The 4942-nt window shown below is 41.2% G+C and overlaps 1 long non-coding RNA gene across 2 annotated transcripts in view; it reads right to left on the reverse strand.

Annotated features, from left to right (window-relative positions):
- The window catches only part of LOC104851441, a 19471-nt gene extending 14827 nt beyond the window's left edge, over window positions 1-4644 (reverse strand). For both annotated transcript variants that reach the window (XR_777224.1, XR_777225.1), the window contains exons 1-2: window positions 4350-4644; window positions 2361-3608 (exon numbers count right to left, since the gene is read on the reverse strand). This is a non-coding gene — a long non-coding RNA (uncharacterized LOC104851441). The remainder of the gene's footprint in view (window positions 1-2360; window positions 3609-4349) is intronic.
- Window positions 4645-4942: the final 298 nt, after the last annotated feature.

Raw genomic sequence — 4942 nt, forward strand, 5'->3', positions numbered from 1 at the left:
AAAAAAAAAAAAAAAAAAAAGATAGAATGGCTCGTCATACGGTAGAGATATGTTTCATTTTTAAGAAACTCCCAAGCCTGGAGGAGAATGGGAACTAAAAATGATTAAGATGCAATATGTGTGTATACCGATTCCCCAAAATGAATTTGATTATTATATATTACAAACATATATAACACAGAAGAAATTTTAAAATTTTATCTCCCAAAAGATATGTCCAAATCCTAAATCCCAGTGCCTGTGATTGTGACTTTATATGGAAATAAGGTATTTTTCAAATATAATCAAATTGTGATGAGGTCATACGGCAGTGAATGAATCGTTTGTTTTGTTTTGTTTTGTTTTTTGGTACCAGGGTGGAGTGAATGAATCTTAATGATCAGTGTCCAAAAACAATTTGGACACAGAATCAAGTGAATGTCCGGTGACTCTAGGGGCAGAGATAGGAGAGATGAGTCCATAACTCAGGAAATGCCTCTAATCCTCGATCAATCTTTAGTTTTGTCTAGATAAGTAAAGTATCAGTTAGCATTATAACAGAGTTGAGAGAACACTGGCTAACTTTGCTCAAGTCTACTTTTAGGACACATACAAAATGGATCATGAAGCCTGACAGGGTGGCACACGCCTGTGATCCCAGCACTCGGGAGGCTGAGGCAGGAGGATCACTGTGAGTTGAGACCAGCCTGGGCTACATAGTGAATTCCAGGTCAGTCTCCACTATATAATGAGACCCTGTCTCAAAAAACAAAACAAACAAACAAAATGGATCATGAAAAAGACATGCCAATCTGTTTTCCAATGTAGATGTGGCATTTACAACATTGCACACAGAATGAGGGAGTTTCAGTTACATTTTGACACTGGTATAGTCAGGTTTTTTATTTTAGCCATTGCAGTAAGTGTGGCATCTCATTGTGGTTTTAATTTGTGTTGCTCTAGTGAAAATGGCGTTGATCATTTCACGTACTTGCTTTCCATCCATACATCTGTGATGGTAAACTGTCTATTCATATCTCTTGCCCTTTTAAAAAAATTAGATTGTTTATTTTCTTATTATTGAATTTAGAGTGTTCTTTACATGTTTCATATGAAAGTCTTTATCATACATGTGATTTGAAAATATTCTTTCTTGTCCTGGCTTCTCTTTTCATTTTTTTACAAGCAGTTATGAAAAGAAAAAGTTCATTTATCATGTTTTCTTTTTAAAACTCATGCTTTGGTGTCATGTGTAACAATTTTTGTTTAACTCTAGGTCACAAAAATTTCATCTTATGCTTTATTCTAAAAGTTTTATAATTTTCTATTTTATATTGAGGTCTATGATCCATTGAGTTATTTTTGTAGATGGCATAAAGTTAATTGACGTTAATATTTTTGCTGTAGGCACACAATTATTCCAGCACTAACTGTTAAGAAAATTGGACTTACTCCACTGAATTGTATTTTTCTTTAGTCAAAACTCCTTTATGATCTATTTCTGGGTTCTATTGATCTATCTATCTAACATTGTGCTAATATTGCACTGTATTGGTTACTGTAACTTTTATAAGTTTAAAGTCAAGTGGCAGAAGTTTTCCAACTTTGTCCTTGTTTTTTGTTTTTTTTCATACCTGGGATTGAACTTGGGTCTTTGAGCTTGCGAGACAGGTGGTGGAACCACGGAGCTAAATCCCCGGCCCCCATATCCTTGTTTTTAAAGTTGTCAGTGTTGGTTCTTTGCAACTCCGTAGGAATTTTATAAGCAATTTTTCAATCTCTATCCCAAAAGAACCCTTCCATGATTCTGACTGAAATTGTACTGAAACTGTAGACAAACTTGGAGATCATTAACATGGGAGAAATATTAAATCTTCCGATCCACATGAGTTGTCTCTCATTTATTTAGGTCATTAATTTGTTTTAGCAATGTTATTTAATATTCAACCACACATTTTTAGTAGATTTATTTCTAAGTATTTCCTATTTTTATAATTTTAAATGATATGTTTCAAATTTTTAATGCCTGATCATTTGTAGATAGTATACAGAAATACTACTGATTTTTATGTTGACTTTATATCCTGTAGCCATGCTAGTTTTAACATCTTTTCTACTGACTTTGTATTGGTCACTTTCCTGTCTCTGGTACAAAATATGCAACTCAGAGCTGGGCGTGGTGGCGCATACCTGTAATCCCAGCAGTTGGGAAGCTGAGGCAGGAGTATCGCTGAGAAATCGAGACCAGCCTGGGCTACATAGTGAGTTCCAGGTCAGTCTCAACTACATAGTGAGACCCTGTCTCAAAAAAAAAAAAATATATATATATATATATATGCAACATCCACAGTTTAGACAATGAGGGGCTTATTTTGGCTTACATTTCCAGAGGAGTTGGTCCACAGTTGGCTGGGTCCAAAGCAGAAACAGCATGGCAGGAGGGCCTCGCAAAGAAAAGCTTCTCAACTCAGGACAACCAGAAACGGGGCGGAGGTGGTGGTGGTTAACCTCACACACTCAACTGAAGGCACAAACAAGGTTATTTTGGCTCACCATTCCAGAGGGTCTTTTTAGTAAGTGATTGGGCCAGTTCCAAGGCGAAAACATCACGGATGAAGGGCACAGTAGAGCAAAGTTGCTCAACTCATGTTATCCGGGAAGCAGAGCGCTGGAGAAGAGCCAGAGGTAAAAGTGCGAGGGATCTGATATAATCCCTGAGTCACACCCTGTGACCCGCTCACCCAGGAGTGTGCTTTCCTCATATTCTAGGTGGCTCTCAAGTCAATGAAGGCAACAGTGAAGATTAACCGTCACAGTGCTCTGGGCGGATCCCTCGGCCATACTTCACTCCGGATTAGAACTAAAATGCGCCCAGTCTCATGTGTTCAGAGGTGGGGCTTTTGGAAGGTACCTGGATCCTGGGGACGCTATACTTGTCAAGTGGGTTTGTCCGTCGATAAGTTCATGGCTGAGTGTGCTTTTAGGAGGTGGGCTGCTCTCGGAGAAGGCGACCGCTGAGGACATGCCTCTGAGTATCTCCCTCCCTCTGGCTCCTTCCTGCCTCTCTGCATCCTGGCTCCCTCAGGTCCTTCTTCCGTGACACTTCTGCCTGGGAGCCAGCCAACCATAGATGATGCTGTGATTCAAAGTCACCCTCTCCCCAAGTTCCAAGTGTCAGATATTTTGTCCAGGGCTGGAAAAACTAATACACATTCCCATTGCCATGGGGACATTTGCGTGTGTGCGTGTGTGTGTGTGTGCGTGTGTGTGTGTGTGTGTGTATTGTAAAACGCCTCCTCATTTCCTGACACCATGAGATACTCCATGTTCATCTTGTATATTTGTTACCCCAAGCTTAAAGCAGATGTCACCAGAGGATAATTAAGCAGATCTCCCCAGGCACTGCATACCCACTGTTTCAAAAGTGAGTATTTCCAGAGTTGGTTCATATGAAGGTTAAGTACCAAAGTCAAGGCCCCAGGTAATTTTTGTTTTCCATTTTTCCTATCCTCGGTGTGTTAGCTCATCCTTTTGGATGGGCTCCTCTCACGAAAGGAGAGCTATGGTTCCAAGCATCATAAACGGTTGCTATGGTTCCAGGCATCACCATCACACATGCACACCAGAATCTGGAAAAAAAAAAAAAGAGCACGTCCTACTTCTTTCACAAGCAAAGGAAAATTTCCTAGACACCTTTACGAGACTTTTCCTCTTATCTCATTGGTCAAAACTGTGTCAAATGTCCAATTCCTAAGCCAACCCTAGAGAGATGGGTCCATTTTGTGTTGCTGTACCAACAAAATGCCTGTGGCCAAGTGGCTCATAAAGAAAAGATGCATATTTACCTCACAGTTGGAGGCTGAAAGTCCAAGATTGGGCAGCCACATCTCATGGCCTTTCCTGAGGCTCTCGTAGCTGTGTTGCAACATAGCAGATGGCATCATGATGGGAGTGTATGGGGGAGAGAAAAGCATTCACAGTGGAAGAGGAGGGGAGAAGGTAGGAGTGGGCGCTGGCTCTTTTACTGCAACCCACTCTCATAGGGTCTGACCTGGTCCTACAAGAACGACACTAATCTTTTCCAAGGATGGTGGCCCATGATCTCACCACCTCATTACATTTCTGCTAGGGACCAAGCTTCCTGCACATGGACTTTGGAAGACACTCAAACCACATCCAAATCATAGCAGAGGAAGAGCAAGCAAGACTCCCTACCCTGGGTCTGGAGCCACTCTGAGGCCCGTGTTAATCTGAGTAACATTCTCCCACTAGACAGGGCAATTAAAGCTGGATTTCTGGTCAGGTGAAATGAACAGCTGGGTTTAAAGTCACCACCAATGCCTGCCGCTATATATGGCGTGTGTGACTACCTCAGAAATGGGTCTTCACTGCTAGAAGATCTCTGCTGAGAATGAGACACAAAGGCTGCAATCCAAAGCACTCTTCCTGCATCCCATCTTCCCTGCTTCCCCATTGTCTTCCTTGTTTTATTGTTAAAACCGTCTTCCGGCTTCTATGACATTTCATGCTTTAGATCTTTTTGTGTGTGTGTGTGTCCTCAAAGAATCTTAAATTTCTCAATTACCAGCCTCCTTGCAAGGCACTCAACAAGATAAGCAAAACATCTCATGTCCTCTTGAGCACAGTGGGAGAGTTTAGGGTCTGTCTCCATCCTTGAATATTTTTGATAGTTTGATAGACACAATGAGAAGCAATGAAGGGGAAATTTCTTTCTTCACAAATAGTAGCTACTGTGGGCTTCACGTGGGCTAGAGGAAAGGGGCAGTTAGGAGAGTATAAGTAGGAGGAAAAAAGAAAAAGCAATTCTATCTTCAAGACTTACAACACATAAAACAATTAGAAAAAAACGCAAAGCTTCTTAGCATCACCGTCCACCCCAAACAGCATCGTCCATCACTGTCCATCCCCGCTCTTCCTGCCTGCTCCTCCCTGAGGTTATTAC

Source organism: Fukomys damarensis, unplaced genomic scaffold (genome assembly GCF_012274545.1).
Source record: "Fukomys damarensis isolate Sample0158 unplaced genomic scaffold, DMR_v1.0_HiC HiC_scaffold_24, whole genome shotgun sequence".
Taxonomy (NCBI): Eukaryota; Metazoa; Chordata; class Mammalia; order Rodentia; family Bathyergidae; genus Fukomys; species Fukomys damarensis.